Source organism: Pleurodeles waltl, chromosome 3_1, assembly GCF_031143425.1.
Source record: "Pleurodeles waltl isolate 20211129_DDA chromosome 3_1, aPleWal1.hap1.20221129, whole genome shotgun sequence".
Lineage (NCBI taxonomy): Eukaryota > Metazoa > Chordata > Amphibia > Caudata > Salamandridae > Pleurodeles > Pleurodeles waltl.
Window position 1 is genome coordinate 1,668,145,559 of NC_090440.1, and position 19,312 is coordinate 1,668,164,870.

Below are 19,312 nucleotides of genomic sequence, written 5' to 3' on the forward strand. Positions count from 1 at the left end.
CTCCAAGACCCATCATTGCTTGGTCCAGAGATAGAGACATGGTGCTACGATTAGCTCAAGGGTACTACCCTCTCCTTCCTTCTGGATTTCACCCTTTAAGTGAAAGATGCCTGCTGGGACTACCTGCCACTCAAGCATAAAGTTCAAAAAGTGCGCATATCCTATGCCATGTAATACCCAGATCATCTCAGGATCTCCTGTAGCAGCAAACTTCACATCTTCATAAATACCCTGACTGTGTCACCATTCATGAAACATACTCCTCAAAAATTAAAGTGACATCGCTGCAAAGATCATAGTCCTCCGAAGCAAGCCTGAGTGATGTGGAGTAACATGAGCCTAAACTGTTAATTGAGTAATGATTTAGCCAATCCACACATTGACTAAAAAAATCCTGACCGATTTGGACAGACAAACCCATACTATACAGACCCCCAATTTGTGCAGGAAGTGAAAAGGGGCATGTTGGCACATGCTACATATGCCCTACAGCCTGTGACAGGGCAATGTAGTGCTCCCAGGACTTCCTTTGTGGGCCATAGTGCATGGGAGCCCCTGTGGACACTATTCTGTCTCCCCACACAGCATCAGTCTGTTGCCCCAACCCAGTGCCTACTATCCCAAAAGCACCTTTCCACTTTAGGGGTATAGTAAAGCCAACACTCTAGACTACCCCTGGGGGTAAGCCCTATACAGTAATTATTTAATGATGTTGTTTGTTGGAATTTTGTTCTTCTGATTTGATGGAATGGTATTAATAGGGGAGAGTACATACATTGGCTGGTTTGGTTGGCTGGTGAGAGAGGGGGGATTAATGCAGTTGTACAACCAAGATATTATTTTACAATTGTAGTTGCAACACCTTATCTGCAAGTCATCTCCAACCATGGTGGAATAGATTCTGTTCCCTTCTAGAGCATATCATCAATATCCATCCCTGATTTCCTTGTCACCAAACATGGGTGTTCAACATGACAGGGACATGACCATTCCTTTTTTAACGTGGAATGTGCATGACTTGAATAACCCTCACAAAGTCAAACAAATACTGCTATCCTTAGTCTGCCATAAGATTGATGTACCCTTCCTACAGGAGAGGCATCATTGGCAAATTACTCAAAAAATGAGCTTAGAGCAGCCATCCTGGTTCAGCAAGGACTATCCTTTACCCTCATGCACGAGGTAAATGACATTCGGGTACATATAAGCCAATAATGTGAGAGACACATAACATTATTCAACATGTTTGAGCCTAACATGGATGAATCTATGATTTTTGGGCTGATTCATTAGAAGGACATAGCCCCTTTGTCTAACAATATTTTGTGGGTAGGCAACCTTAACTTGGTAATGGACAAACATTTATATAGCTCACATGCTGAGGCACAGCCACACCACACTGCTGTGACATCCCTTCATGACTTCCTAACTACACAGAGTATAGTTGATCTTTGGAGGCATTTATACCCTAACATAAGAAGGGAAGGGAAGGCACACATCATACTCAGACCCCTCACCTATTAAATTGGTAATACAAACACCTGGATCAAAACATTTGTTGATTCACCAGGTGTCTCCAACCATTAGCACTGGTGGACAAAACCTTCAAAGGCGAGGTATAAGCAAAGATCCTGTCCTTCTTTCAAAGCAATGAGTCATCTGTCCAGTCTCTGGGTCTCTTGTGGGACACATTTAAGGCATACATAAGGGATACTCTATGACAAAAAAACAGAGCATGGGCAGGGCCATTTGGAACAGACAGGACAGCCTGGAGTGTAACCTCCAAATGTTGGAACAACAGTACATGGCTTACTTCTCCACCAGGATCCTGGTGGAAATTCAGATTTAAATGTCAGAGTTCAAGAAAGATGCAGAACGTGTGGTCAGGCACTTGCATAAATATGCCATAGCAAGATCCTGTGGCGAGGCAGATAGAGCAAGCAGGACCCTGACACTGTTGATATGCCAGACATTCAGCCCAGATGATAACACAAGGAGAAAATAACTCAGATGACATATTATATGACTCCAAAACAATATTGGAAGAGTTTGTGAATCATTGTTCTAGATTACATACAGCTTACACATCCAGATCCCACAATGAATTAGCAGTGTATCTGGACAGCATAGCTCTTGCCAGGATTTGAGGGACTTGTAAACAGTTTCTGCCAGAACCCATCACACTAGATGAGAATACCACAGCAATCTGGGGTCTCCTCACAAGTAAAACCCCAAGTAACAATACATTTCCATCTTAGTACCATAAAGCCGTTGCTTCCTCACTGGTTCCATGCCTCCAGCACATATTCGAAGAAGACCTATGTCAGGGCACACTTCTCCCTCTTTCAAGGAAGCCCTCTTGATTACACTCTTAAAGCCTTGGAAGTCACTAAAGGAAACCAACTCATATAGACTGCTGTCAATTATAAAAAATGATGCAAAGATCTTTGCCAAGGTACTGGCAAACAGACTGCACCTAGACCTGGTCCTCCCTGACGAGGTGGGATTTATGGCTGGCAGATCAACAGCACATAATATAAAACACTATTCACACTTATTCACCAGCTAGAACTGGATCACAAGGCGGAGGCAGCCCTTCTGGATGCCACCAAAGCATGTGACTCCCTGGAATGGCAATGTTTATTTGTTGTACAGGTGGTCCATATGGGATTTCCTCCAAGTTCCATTAAACTCAAACGTCTATTATATGCTAGCCCCTCTTTTCAGAGTGGACCATAATGGGCTACTATCTGACCCATTTTCCATTCAGTGTGGTACTTGTCAGAGTTGGCCACTGTCCCCGATGCTGTATGCCTTGGCATCATAGCCCCTGGCTGGCACTGTTCATCAGCTGCAGGGACGGAGGGAATATAGGGACCTTGCTTTCTCCCCTCACAACCTTATTGTCCCATTACAGGCTGATGATATTACACTATATCTGTGCAACCCAGCTCAAAACCTTACCCACCTGATCCACATTTACCTTATTCAAGGCACTCTCAGGCATATCAATCAGGAACAAATCTACCATATTCCCACTGACACCAGTGAGGAAAACCTGGTAGCTGAAGATTCCTCTCCCATGTTGCCTAACATCTGTTAAATATCAGGGGGTAAATCATGACAGGTACACAAATGGATCTGGCATCCCCTATCATTGCATGGCAGGATTGTTCTGTTGAAAGTATCAAATGCTAAAATTAGTGTACTTCTCATGCAGTATCCCTATGCCACTTACTAAGCATTTTTTCAAAACACATAAGTCCCTGGTGACCACACTCGCTTGGGTAGGTAAATAAACTGGACCTCTCTCACCGAGACACATCTCCCAACACCTGAGGACCCTCCACTGGCTACCAGTTGAGAAGCGAATCACCTTCAAGCTTCTCACCCACAGGTACAAGGCCATACACAATGCAGGAACAGCCTACCTGAACCACCGAATCTCCTTCCACACCCCGCCAGATCCCTCTGCTCCACCCAGATGGCCCTGGCCACTGTCCCTCTCATCCGCAAAACCATCACCAGAGGACGATCTTTTACCTATACTGCAGCAAAGAGCTGGAACAACCTCCCCCTGCACCTCAGTCAAACCCCGTCACTCACCATCTTCAGGAAGAACCTCAAGATGTGGCTCTTCAGATGAGGTCCCTCCCCTTCCCCCCAGGGCCTTGAGACCCTCAAGGGTAAGTAGCCGCGCTTTACAAATACTGATTTATTGAAACTTGAATAAAATGGGAAACCCTAAAGTTGCCATACAAGCAAAGGGGACTGGCATTGCTCCCTCACCCTTCAAAAGCCACTTGGCTATCAAACTTGATATTGCCTTTCACATGTTTCTGGGAGCCTTGATAAGGCAAACCCCTCCAACAGCTGATCAGAGATCAACACAGTGGTGAGCACAAAGTTAGCTGGACACAGTCTTCTGAGCTTCCACAGGTGTCCCATTCCATATATTTACTTGACCAATTCCTTATACATTGCCCGTCATAATAAGTCACGAGTGATACAGATATTCTCCATGATACTGGCTAAACTGGGGGTCAAAACTATGTGTGACTTATTTCCGAATACTGGCATCCTCAAGGCTGCAATTGCCAATGGTGGGGCATCCACTATACTTCATACATTTCTATATCTCCACCTTAGGGCGCTGTGCAAAGCTAGATATCCATCCTTCACACAGGAACCAACCATATCTAGATTGCTGACCATATTCCTTACTGCCCAGTGCAACAAGCAATTGGTAAACAAGCTGTATTCAGAAATGCATTCAGAGGCCCCCATAGTGGCACTCAATGCCTGGTCGATATGGAAGGGGGACCTGGGAGAGTCAGTATCTGACAAGGATGGTCATGTGGTTGTGGGCATCTCAGGGCCCTTTCCAAAAATAGTACCTCTGGCTCAAAAACTTTAAGTTTCCACAACGTATATATCATACTCCCCTTAAATTCTATAAATGGAAGATAGGTGCTCACTGCCAATGCACCCATTGTGGAGCCCCTGACGCAAACTTCATCCACACAGCATAGCGCTGTCCACAGATTGCAGGTAAATGGCCGTAGGTGCTGCAAATTCTTTCAGACGTGACTGACTCATAATGCTAACCCAAAAATGCACATCCATTAACAACACTCATACCATTCAAACGTGCACGCACGCACCAAACGTTCATTTTAAAAGATCGCACACACTCATTCTTTCACACACACACGCATGCATGCACATCCATTAACAACAATCATATCACTCAAACATGCAGGCGCTCACCAAACATTCAATTTAAAACATCACACACATACACACACACACTTACCTTCAGCCTCGAGGTCCCAGGAGGGTAGGGACTGCTGCCTTCCTTCATTGGCTGACCTTAGGCCAGCCAATGAAGGAAGGCAGCAGTCCCAGCCTTGTCACAGAGTGGTATGGGGTCAGTGTGACTGCTGACCCCACCCCACTCTGTGACGAAGTGTCACTGATTGACACTCGCCCTGGGCACTTCAGGGCTTAAACCTGAAGCGTCCAGGGAGAGTGTCAATTGGTGACGCTTTCCTCGTCACCCAGGGGAGGGCCTCGAGGCACCTTTGCTGAGCCGAGGAGGTCACGCCCATAGGAGCTGTGACCTCCTCAGCCCAGCAAAGTTCAACTCAGGCAGCCAGGAGTGTGCGCAAATCATGCATGTCTGCTCCTGGCTGCCTGAGCTGAACATGGAGAGTGTCTGTCAGGCTGATCTTTGTTCAACCTGACAGACACTCTCCATGAGGGGCAAAAGGTGGGGGAGCGTGGCCCCTCCGCCCTAAAGGACGGGCCGCCACTAATACATACTATGCTACAACCCCACTAGCAAATAGACACTGGGACGTTTGTGACTCATTGCCCTCCTGTCTACCCTCCTAACTGATCCCTCCCTCAGTTACTAAGGGCCTGATGTATCAAAAAAGTGGTTTGCGATTTCCTAATAAAACAATCCTAGTGATTCGCTATTAGGAAATTGCAAACTGTGATGCACAACAGTGTGTTTAACACTTTGCGATTCCCAAATAGGTCGCAAGAGACCTACCTCATTAATATTCATGAGGCAGGTCGCAGTTTGCGGCCCATTTGAGAATGGCCACAATCACAGGGATGGTGGCCTGCTTGGGGCAACAAACCACCATGTCTGTGATTGCTTTTAAATAAAGCAATAATTTTTTTTAATGCAGCTCGTTCTCCTTAACGGAAAACGGGATGCGTTTAAAAAAGAAAAATTAAAAGTTTTCTTTTCATTTTTTAAGTGAAGGCAGTGGTCCGTGGGACTACTGCCTGTTCTTAAAATATGTGTTTGCTATCATTCTCAAAGGGGAAGGGTTCACCTGGGACTCCCTCCCGTTTGCGACAGGGTTACCACCAACTTGAAGGTGGTGATAACTGACTCTTTTGTGACCGCATTCACGGTCCCAAAATATTCCTACATGCCAGTGTGATTCGTTATTAGGAAGGGATGCCCTAAACACGTTCCTTCCTAATACCAAATCACAAAAGCAAAATGCGATTCGGTAAACAAGTTATTGAGTAGCATTTTGCTTTGGTAGATAGAAAAATGCTTCGTACATCTGGCCCCAAGAGGAGACACTGTAAAACAAAGTCATTATAGACTACAGCTGAGAGTCGACCAACATCCAGCTATGACAACATCAGCATGGAATTGTCCATTTTACTTGAGAACCCTGGAAACCGGGCCAACTGGATGCGAGTATGAACATATGATTATCTGACTTTGCAATAATGAGGACTACGAACTGTATACCTGATGTAGAGGAGGGTTATAGTCCCTTCTGACACTGCCTTTCTCCTGTATAGAGGATGACCTTATTTATTACACATGATCATATATATATATATATATATATATATATATATATATATATATGGTACATTGTACAGTTAGAGGTAATGTTGTTGTTACACAATGAAATGATGAGAAATGTGGTGTACATAATTTATTAAAAGTAATTTAATCATATTTACAAAAATGTAGTTATTTGTAAAGCAAAACATGTATTAAAATAATTTGCAATTAAATTAAGCATATGTACTGTTTTTTTATTTTTTACATTAAATTATATTAATTATATTTTTAACTATTTTCATAACTTAATTTAACTTAATATTTCCTCTGGGTTTTATTTTAAGTCCCTATCTCCATTATTTTTAGGGCAGGGTGTTGCAATACCAGTGGTTGACCATGTGTGGTGCTGGACTTATTTAATCTCTGAGCTAGAGTATGTTACTAATGCTTTAGGTCTTTTTGTTTTGGTGCAGTAACTTTGTATATGCTGTTTACGAATAGCAATGGGCTTACTCTTTTGTGAGCCAGTACATGTTCCTCCCTAGTCACCTCCATAACCCTCCCTTAACTCTCCCTTTTCCTTTCCTTTCTAAGCCCCTCCTGTTTAGTAGTAAGTATTTCCCATTTTCTAGTCACTCCCCATGTCCCTCTCACACATACTACTAAAATATATAGTTATGTATGCAAATAATCTCCTGCTGGAGTGAAGATGGGGTAGAGATGTCCACACAGTAAAAAATAGGAAGAGCAGAGGCATAAACTCCGGACATTGGTTTGTAAACAGGATTTTACTATGTATGGCTCTCATAGAGAGCCTCTGTCATTTATTTCACTTTCTAAATGTCACAACTCACTGCTATGACATAGCAATAGTTGATAACAAAACCTGGCTACCAACTGTTGTGAGAATGCAAATGCCTTCCAGGCGAGGCTGACAAGGCTCTCTGTGAACCCGTCAGCTACCCCATTACTCCTCTGGTACAGTTGAAAGCACTTTCAGATAATTATTTGGGGTTATACATAAAATTACAGATGGGTAACAGTGGATTGTGGTAACCTTTTTCACCTCGGGGTTCTGAGTGACATCACAGACAACTCGAACTTCGCTTTCGTTTTCTATTTGATGACAATCAGAACACCTTGGTGAAAAATATCCTGTGATTCACAGTTACCTATTTATAAGTCTATATGTAGTTTGTAGTACAAGTGCTACGAAATGTACTACAAAATGTAGTTTTGGATAGGCCCCTTGGTTTCAATTTCTAAGACTGTAGGTGGCTCTTCAAGGAAGGGAGTCGAGTTCCATGAAACATTCTCTTGGAGCTTGGTGGTGTGGTCCCAGCAGCCTGCTAACATCCAGAGTCTGCTTAGAGAGTATCTTTGTTTGGACCTGCTTCTCTGTTCATAGCAGCCTGCATGAGCGTTTCGTGTTAATTATGCTTGTAGGAATTTCTTTAATGAAGGGTGAAGTTTCCGTGTCCTTGTACCTTTTGGCTATAGATTGCAGTGTCTTTTATTTTTCCTGTGGTATAGAGGTACTGTAGTTATCAACTTCGACAAGATGAGAGACTGAACTTGTCCTGTCAGGATTCAAACCTCCTTTCTCAGCAGCAAGTGTTTAACAGTCATTGCCCTTCTGTCTGCAATCGTTTAGCTGTAGCTCTCCACTCCTGACTCTTTCTTCTTCCAGATGTTTGGACTTTGCTCTAGTTCAAAGGGGTCTGTCTGCCTTCTGTGTCAATGGGCTGTTTGGTACCACTCTTCCAACATGTGCCTCAAAGCTGTTTCACACTCTCTTGTCAATTGTTTCCTGTGTTGTACTATGTTAATCTTCAATGTTGTGCAAATTTAATTTCTAGTCCACCTTGTGCTGTGTCACTGCTCTCTAGTGGTTTTCGTTGCTCAATGACTGACGGCGTACACTGTCCCTTTCTTTGTTCTGCTGTTTTGTCCTAATGCACGCTCTTTCTTAAATGACCCACTGATGTTTCACTTTTCTTTCAAATAAGCCTTTGTCACTTTAATCCTTCCTAATTTCTTTCAGATTTTCTTATGCATTTTTGTATACATCCATTCATTTATGAATTCTCATTATATATGTGTTTGATCTTCACAGAGTCCAAAGGGCCAGCTGTACTCACTCTTTATTCATGTGTGTAATTGGACCACTCCTTCTTGACCACCACACACCAGCTTTTTTCTTGTTTTTTTTTACAAAGATGAGTCATTTATGAAAGCCATTACGTGTCATGTTGTGCTTGCTGCTTATGTGGTGGGCATGCACGCAGGACCTCCCTGCTGCCCTGTGCTCAGTGGGGGCACCTACAACTCTTGCCAACTGCCTTACTGTTTCCATATGGGTGGGCATCCTCAGTGCACATGCTCTAAGCTTATTTCCCCTGTTTGTAAAGTGGGCCCTATCAAATTGCCACCAAATGGCGGTCCAGTACGCAAAGCAGTAATGAAAGTAGTTCTTGATGCTCAACTTCTTGCTTCCAAAACGGCAACCACAAGGAAATTTGGTGTCTTTGGGTCTCCATCCCCCATGCCTCACTGTGCATTGGACTCACTCACATAGATGGGTGATACTTGAGGATCTGGACAGCTGCAACCAGGGATCTGATTCTGTTGGCCTTCAGCAGTATAGTGGGCTCTCAACACACGTGATTTGGTTTGCCTTAGTTGACAGTTGTGTTGGGGGTATAGACCAAGCAGACACAAGTGAGTTGCAAGTTACTCTTTATTGTCTGTGTATTTTCATGTGACATTGTCCCTCTACGTCTGGGAGAGCTTGCCTCCAATAATTCAATCCCGCTATATCCTATTCAAGACTATCCTGTTCTTTTCCAAACTTCCTGTTCAGCCTCTGCGCAGGAAGTAGCGTCTTGTGCGAGTGTGACTGTGGACTTGGGAGGACTCTGTCTTGAAGAGCCGTTTTGTAACGTGGCAACGCAGAGGGAGTTCATGGAGGTTTAGTAGTTTTAGAACAATGCTAAAGTGCAATAGTATGTGTGCTCAGATTGAATAAATGCGCTCTACCTTCCTTGAATAGATTGGTAATGGTATTATAATTGTGCAGAATGTATTGCACAGTGAAGCTGGTGAATACAGTTTTTCTACAATGTTAGAAACCAGTAGGTGACCTGAGCATATGGATGGGTAGTTGATAATGATTGATGAACCTCAAGACAATACTTGCTTAAAAATTTAATCATGAAGAGGAGGTTGAAAGCTTCTGGAACGTTATGTGCCTAGGGAGCAACTTATATTTAGGGATGTGTGTAATTTTGAGGACATATGTGCAATCTAGCATAGACCATGGCTTCTGGCCTACTAGTATCTTGTGTAGTTTCCTGTGTTACTTCTGATTATGCCATTTGCATAGCTTTCTCTGAGTAGACTGTTGAAGCAGACATGCCTGGCAGGAACAGTGAAATGTATTTGTGCAGTGTGCGCTGGACTTTCAACGTTGACCACTGATCTTACAGGAAGTGGGCGGACATCTGCATCTTTCTCTCCGTGAGTCTATTTATTTAGCAAAAATCATGTTGGAGCACAGTTTCAATTGGACTGATACCTCATGCACAGTTTAAAGAACTGTAACAAGTTAATTCCACTTTACTCTTTTTAAGTTAGAAGGTAAAAGCATCATAGATAAGAGTAGCTGAACATGCTGAACAACCACAATCAGTTTCCTCTTCTTGCCATCCATACTTCTCCTCTGCATTTATTGCTGCCTTATTATTTTGGTTTTGAATACTGGAGAGAAAGCATCACACACCCACAGCCTTTTTTCACATCATCCCTTCATTATTTAGAAACCCCCCCAAAATACTTTTTCTTTTGATTACATTTCTTTTTGAGGAGCTGATATTTGAGGGGGACATTGTCACCCACCCACTGTTTTTGTTACTCCTTTTGGGGTACTTGTCTTTAGGTTTTTTGCTAGAGGAATTGGGAAGTGGCAATGCCAGCATGGCAGGGTCTAGAAAGGCCCATGCTGAGAGTGAAGGAAAATCCTTGCTTTTCCAATTCATCAGAACATGTGGCACAAACATAAGGGAAATAAGAGATTAATGGAAGAAAAACACCGGTATATCTGGCTCGCATGTGAACACTAAACTCTTTAACAGTGAAAAGTAGACCAACATATTCACATGATTGTACTAGAATTGTAACGAAATCACACAGACAAGGAACTGAAGGGCCAGATGTACAAAGGTTTTTAAGCCATCGTATTCGGTAAAATACAGGATTGCAACCGCAAAATACTTTTTACATGTCTACTAACCTAATTTTGCAATTCGGATTTGGTTAGAAATCATAACAGAATAGCATTGTGGAAATAGTGAGACATTCCTTCAAAACTGTGTTTGGTAACCCATATATCTATAGCTAGCAACTGTAATTCTGATTGGAAACCACTGCAATTACCGATTCCAAAATTGGGGTGGTAACTGATTCACAAAAGTGCAAAGATTCGTTTTGGGCTCACCCCCTTTAAGAATCAGAGTTGCAGCTTCAGGGGTAACAGACAGTAGTCCAGGTGAACAGTGTATGTTCTCAATGAAGTTTTCAAACCTGGAAAACTATATTTTCTCTTTTGGAATGAAATCACAGAAACAGTGCCCTGGTGTGCCTTATAGGCCGCCATCCATGTCATCGCAGCCAATCACAGGGGGCTGAAAATTATGACCTACCACATGAATATCAAACAGGCAGGTAATTCTGGGACCTCCTGCAATTTATTATTTTGTACATAGTGGTACATAGATTGGTTCACAAAATGTAATACTATTCGCAAAAACCTGTGTGCTACTAGCGACTTTTTTGTGACTACCACGTTAGTACACATAACCCTAAGGGTCTCATTTCGAGTTTGGCGTAGATAGGAGTATTCTCACTCCAATCTACACAACAGTAGGGTAGGTAAAGTGTTGAACTTTGGAAGGGTTACAGTTATTATTCCTACTCCAAACAATGCAACAGTAGGGAAACCATAGGTTTTTCCGAGAGGTAAAATCTACTATTCCCACTGCAGTCTCTGAAACAGTAGGGAAATCGCTGGGTTTTGTAGGGCTGAAATTTACTATTCAGAGTCCAGTCTGTGCAACAATAGAGAAAGCATTGGATTTCGGATGGGTGAAATTTACTATTACTACTATAAAAAGCACAACAGTAGGGAAAGTGTTAACCGTGTAGAGGTTTTTTTGACTACTCCTACTGCAGCTTAAGCAAGAGTAGGGATAATACTTCACTTCAAACACATTACATTTATGAGTAACCCCACCAAGGTAGAAAAAACATTAAATTCTTAGTCAAAAAATGTTTCAAAATTATCTAAATGTGTGTGTGTGTGCTTGTATACTAAAAACAATTAATTTATATAATTACTATTCAATATAAAATTACTTGTTAATAATAATTGTTATTCAAACATTAAATAACTTCCCCCCCTTTATCCCTATCAACCTAGAGCCCTACACTAAAAATATGACAAAAGAAATAACTATTTCATGGCTTACATATTTAAAATAAATTAAATAATTAAGTATTAGTAGTTAATTGTGAATTAAATATTATCTAGCTAACTTCTCTCCCTAGACCCCTACAAAACTAGCATCTCACCTAAAATAAAATGAAATTGAATGAGTATTCCACAATTTACATATTTAAAATTTAATTAAATTATTAGTTTCCAAATAATAATGAATAGTTAATTATTACCTAATTAACTTTCCACCCTACACCCCCACAAACCTATCATCCCACAAGTAAAATAAATCAGTATTTCATATTTTAAATAATTAAAAAATAGTTAGATAATTAATAAATAATTAATAATAAATAGTTAATTAATTATTACTAAATTAACTTTTCGTCCTACACCCCACAAACCCAGTAGCCTGCGCCTAAAATGTATGTAAAATAAATAAATATTCCATAAATTACATAATTAAAAATCAAATAAATAATTACTTAAAATAAATAATGACCTTCCCAACTTCTACCAACTTAACATACCACAACTAAAACATAAGTAAAACAAATCAGAATTCCATATTTTAAATAATTTAAAAACAAATAATAATTAATTAACAATTAATAAGTAGTTAATTCAATAATACTTAACTTTCCACCCTACACTCCTACAAATCTGGCAGCTTGAAACTAAAATCTAAGTGAAATAAATCCGTATTCAATAAATTTCATAATTGAAAATAAATTGCATGATAAATTAGCAATTAATAACTTGCCAATTAATTATTACTTAACTTAATTAACTTCCCACCCTACACTCCTACAAACCTAGCAGCCCATAGCAAAAATGTAAATAATATAAATAACTATTACATAAATTACATAATTACAAATCAGTTAAATAATTAATTAATCAATACTTGTTCATTAGTTTTCACTTAAATACCTGTTCTCCGCATACCCCTCCAAACCTAACAGCCTGCAAATAACATCAGTAATGCATAAATTATACAATAAATATGAATCATAGAATTAAATAAAAACTATTAAATAATTTCTCATTTATGATTACCTAATTAACTACCCACCCTATTAATGACAAACCCAACAATCAGCTCCAACACTATGAATTACTATACAAAATGTATAAAACAAATCTAAGCAACGTACAATTACAATCTATATTTAAAAAAAATATATTTATATAAACAATAGTAACATATAAAAGTAATATATCTACTAAAGCCCATTAAAATAATTAAAAGACACTATTTTAACCACTATATATGAAAATTATATTAACATAAATATTATTTAGAACAATATTATTTACCTCAAAAAATGATATTCTTGTCAACGATGTTTGTGGATATTTGTGTGTCATGATAGATAATTTCCAATATTTCCGCCCCCGATATTTTTAAATCAATATTTTATCCAAACTCGACTCTGTATAGAACCAGCACAGCTCATCCTGATAAGGCCCCAGCTGTGGCCGGTCCTTTGGGGCTGAGGTGCCACACCCGACACGACCCCCAACCTTTTGCCCCTTGTCAGGCTGAGCAAAGGTCAGCCTGACAGACACTCTTCATTTTCAGGTCAGGCAGCCTGAGCTGAACTCTGTTGGGCTGAAGAAGTCACAGCCCTGTGGGCGTGACCTCATCAGCATAGCAAAATTGTCTCGAGGCCCTCCCCCTCATGACAAGGGGAAACATCACTGATTGTTTTGGACCTGGGCACCTCAATTTAAAGCCCTGAAATTCCCAGGGCCGAATGTCAATCAGTGGCACTACGTCACAGAGTGGGATGGGGTCAGCAGTCTCACTGACCACTCTGTGACAAGTTGGGACTGCTGCCTTCTCTCATTGGCTGACCTTAGGTTAGCCAGTGAGGGAAGGCAGTAGTCCCAACTTTCCTGGGACCTCTGAGGCAGAGCTGAAGGTAAGTGTGTGTGTGTGTGTGTGTGTGTGTGTGTGTGTGTGTGAGTGAGTGTGTTTTTTTAAAATGAATGTTTGGTGGGTGCGTGCATGTATGTTTGAATATTTGATAATGAGTGTCGTAAATTGATGTGTGTGCACGTTTATGAATGAATGAGTGTGAGTGTGCATGTGTGCATGTGTGTTAAGCCTGCATCCCTTCCTTCTAAAATTACTGGCTGACACTGGAAAGCCCCAGGAGTTCAAGGCTGCAAGCAACTGTCACTTACAGCATTGTATGCAACTGACGTAAATCTGCTGAAGGACATTAGTGTAGTCCCAAAGCAGAACTAATACATGCTGTATCATAAGTCTATCAACTACCAGCATCTACAAACTGACCCCTCACAACACTTGTAAATGATAGCCATTGATGAATAACTCCACATTAATTAATTGAACGCAAGGTGAAAGGGTGAAGGAAAATGTGAGGTGTGGTGGAGGGTCAAATCTAGGCCTGGGCAGAGTTCGAAGAGTTCTGCAAAGCAGAACTCCACGAAGTGACCTAATGACTCAGCCGCAAACGCAGAGCTCTGCAAACAGCGGAGTGCATTAGGTTACGCTGTTCACGCTGATTTTTAGCACTGGGTGTTTGTCCCGCGATGAAAAATCTGCGCAAATGGCACCACATGCAGTGCAAGAGGGCGCTGCTTCCTTTCTGCCATTCGAGCAGCTTTTCTACTCGAGCAGCAGCTTCCTCAATGGGAACAGAGGGTTTCTCAACGAGAGCGGTAGTGACCATCCGCGACCTCCCATATTGAGAAATCTCACTGGGAGGTGGTCTGGAGTAAGATTCTCCTCTCTCTCGCGTGTCAGCTTGTTGAGATTTTTGGAACTCCATGCTAAGCAGAGCACAGAGTGGGAAAAACTCTGCAAACTCCACAAGTGGAGCGGAGTTCACCGCCCACCCCTAGTCAAATGGGATATTGTTGTGACCTTCATAGAGATGGGATGAGGAGGAGATACCTGTTGTTTAATCAGACTTGACCCTGTCCTCCCAGGACCAGAAACAAGCATCCTGAGACCGGTTTTGGGGTATCACTGTTCATCAGCCAGGCTGGCTTGAATCTATTCATTGGGTGGATTTTAATGGATTACATAGCTACATCTTGGTACAATAAACGCATGGGAGACTGCCTCCTCTTTCTTGTTAAAGAATGAGAGGGATTTGGTGAGCTGCATGGTGTTCCTCGCAGCATGGTGATGTTAGTGATTGGCAAGTTGTGAGTGCACTATACCAAAGTGAACTAAGCATGTACCGCACTGAAACCACGTCTAACTTTTTTCCCTGTAGTCAATTTTCTAGTAACATGCCACTATATCTAAATGTAAAAATAGGACCACAATTGCTTCATCTGTGGAGAAATAAGAAGGTGCCTTTGGATCAAATTAAACTGAGTCTCACTCATGACTGAAGAGCACGCCTGGTGTTATCAATCTGAGGAGAGCTAGGGTTTTCTGTACCTACGAGTACTTTCCAAGTGTCAGTTCTTATTTCTTTTGCATAAAAGAGTAATGTCATTGACTGAGGACTTGGTAGTATCCCCCCATTTAAAGTACCCATTAGGAATGTAAAAGCCAAAACACAGGATGTAAAGTGTATGTTTATAGCTCATCCGTCATATTTGCAATACTTAAAACAAGAATGAAACAAAATTAATTCAATTCGCAGCAGAAGCACTCATGGGATCAATAGCAATTAACAAATCTCAACATCTGTGCAATAGAGGAAGCAAATGTATAGATTTCAACAGATTCATGCCTTTAAATAGAAAAGGAACATCTGTTATGGGTATGAATTACCACAGTAATGCCCCTTGATCTTTGAAAGTCGTGGGCTTAACACTTGGGCTCAATCCAAGAAAATGAACAAAGCAATTGAGATGGAGGTTTTCTAGGTGTGTTCCCCAGTGAGGGGTTCTCCAACAGAGAACATTTTTAAACAAATAGTATGAAAGAGTTAATTTTAAATCAGAGTTTTTAAATGAATAGGCTCTGAAAAGGCACTGATGAAATATACATGATATGCCTACTGGTGCTAAGAAAGCTTGACACTCCCCTGGAGCTGACCCCATTAAGAAAATGCAAGTTTCGAAGAATTAAATTCAGTATGCAACGAGCATCATTTTGCCGTGGGCGCCCCTCTTATGCCAAGAATTGCATTCAATGACCCTATGCCAGAATTTTGCCAAAGATGCCTCCCGATATACTGTGGGTGTAGTATATATAGAATAAATTACCTCTGCTGTGCAAGTACAATAATTTATTTATTAGTTTCTCCATACCCTGGATGCCAAGAGTTACCTCCCATATGCCAGTACCAGCATTTTCCCATGAGTACCCTCATAAGCCAAAAATCATCTCAAATATGCCAGAGCATGTACTTTGCCAAGGAACACATATGGGTGACATGGGTGCCCTAACCTATAAACCAAGAATTACCTCCAGTACACCAGTGCCATAAGTACACATGCTAATATAACACATCCTATTTTCACATATACACAAACACACTATCACTGTCTCTAATAAACGCACATCCACTTACAGGTAAGTGCACAAAGGAAGGCAAGGATTTACTATTCTAAAATCCACATCTCTGTATATACATCACCAAGGTACTATGGGCCTCATTACGAGTTTGGAGGTCTCACGACTGCCATGTTGGTGGTGTCGATCGTACTGCCAACAGGGTGGCGGAGAAGACTTTCCAAATTATGACCATGGCGGTATTCCCAACAGGATATAGCCAAAGCACTGCCGGAACAGCCACTGAGGTCAGACCGCAATGGACGACAGAAGGCACCTGCAGGCCGGTGGATACCCTGTTACCGCAATACATATTATGAGGCAGAACAACCACAAAATCTCAGGTGGAAACGAACTACATAAAAAGAGACACTCACCTTCAGAAAGCCATACTCATCTGGAGCCGTCATAAAACCAGAACTACACATCATCCCGCTGCTCCTGCTCGCACAAAAACAACAGCATCTTTGCCTTCCCCACCAACAGCAACCGTAAGTACACACACCTGTAACTGTTGTAGATTGTCAATGTATATACACTCACGCAGTATACCATCGGGAAGGGGTGCGAGGGTGACAATCACACGCTGCTTCACACTGATCCACACACTCACATACAGCCACACGCACACCTGCTCATACACAGTACACACACTATGGCTAACACACGTACACACGTCTAAAACATACACTTACACACAGAAACACAGCACAGACCCAGTTACACACAATAACACACAACACCACAACATGTCACAATAACACCACAACCATACCATCATCAGTACATTGGTAAGCACTCACTATAGACACTATCCAGGGACACATGATACATACAACACAACCTACAACCAACAGGCAATGGACACACGCAACCACACTACCATACAACTTACCAATCAACATACACATCACACACAGCACATCATATATATCATACCATGCACTAAACATGCACATGGACATTGTCAAAGCACACCAAGTCACACAACACACCAACATGCACATGTCAACACAAAAACCACTCAATAGCATGACAACAAAGTGTTTTGAACAGACATGTGCTCATCACAGAACACAATATCAATGTGGGGCAAATTCACAGCACACAACGTCACATACTGCCCAAATATTACAGGTAGCACAAGGACCACACACAAGCAAATACTGATACACAACCAATGTCAGCAAATGTCAGCCATTAACAACTCCATACTAGGAAAAGAAATGCATAACAAAGATGTAACCACTAAACAAACAACAGGTTGGTTTAAATTTTAATTAGTTTTCAAACAATTGAAAAACAAAGGCCATAGGCCAGTCCGCAGACAACAGTTTTGAATGCACAATGTGCACATATGTGTGCCCCAAACTTGACTCCTGACTGCCATGTTACCTCCACAGGTAGGGGCATCAAGGGGGCAGGCAGGTACCTCAGGGATTATTGGGGAGGTGTTGGAGGGGGGGAGTTGGCCTTAGGTTTGGGAGGGGAGCCTTTGGGATGTGTATTGAGAGGGGGGAGTTTAGGTTTAGGCTTAGGGGAGGGCTAGACTGCTTGGCAGGGGGAGGGGCATGGGTATTTGTAGGGGGGTCAGTGGAGGCCTTGGAGGTGGAAGGGACAGACTTGGGGAGGGAAGCACAATGTTTAGGGGTCTCACATAAATACAAGTCCCTATCCACAGCAAAATAGTCAACCAAGCAATGGGTAATAGTGTTAACATTCATTTCAACATATCACATATAGAAATCCACAAATACCTACATTTGTAGCTGATGTCATGCACCAGGAAAGGAATCACATCATGTGGCAAACAAATGACAGCATGTTGCATACAAGCCAAAAACCATTTCATGTCACAGAGCCCACAACCTTCACAATTGACATTTGCAAACATGCAATAACTATACCTGCCTATTCAATAATTTGAGTTTGATAGAGTCTAAACAAATGTCAGCAAAACACGTCCCAATAGTCATGTATGAAAAGATGATACACTACTTTGTGGAGCTACTGATCTAAGTTATTCTCTGCCTGTAAACAAAGTCATGTATGCTTATAGGGGCGAACATAGCCCACAGGATTTACCCACAAACAAGCCCAGGCACCATACCAACACCTTAAATACAATAAACACCTGTCATGTGGATGAAGGGCACATTAAGTACAAATAATCATGATGAGTGGCAACATCAATAGCCAATTATTCAAGTGGAAATATCACTATCCACACTTAAGACATGAGCAATGTTACATATGTATATGAACATTACAGTGCCACAACACACTTCTGAGCTTAACATGATAGAGACATACACCTTGAGGCAAGCCAATTGAATGACTACCCATACCATTCCAACAACATGTGAAGGTAAAATACAACACCTGCAAAGCAATTCAGTCAGTACAAACTATGGGATTCCTTATCAAAAGTCTACATAACATATCCACAATAGCAAATGTAAGTGTGTTGGCACAATGTTGATATATGTCTGAACCTAACCATGTACACATGTTGTCAAAAAGCAGTTTAAATTGTACCAGTTACCAAGATGTTGTGGCCTATTTAGCATGCCCACATCTTATTGGAATAGGAAATTGCTGTGCAGCCACTTACCATCCAAAGAATGTTTACAGAGTACTAATATTCTGAGCTCTCATATCAATGATATGGGTTGCACTAGGAATCTAGTCATATCACCATGGTTTAGTACATGCAGGATGTCCATTCTGAGGAAACATCACACGTGTCAATGTTTAGTCCACATTTACCAATGGGAACACCTCCTAACAGAGCTGAGTGCAGCAAGTGTGGCATGTGAAAGCTCAGATTTAGATCACAGTCTCACAATAAGTTGACACTCATTGGAAACATCAGGAATAGTAGGCATGTACTCAACTTGTCAGACTCAATGTTGCACATAGGGTATTTGAATGGACAGAGGGCAAAGATGGGACAACTTATCATCAGGATATTGGGTGCATGGATCTGTAGGTGGCA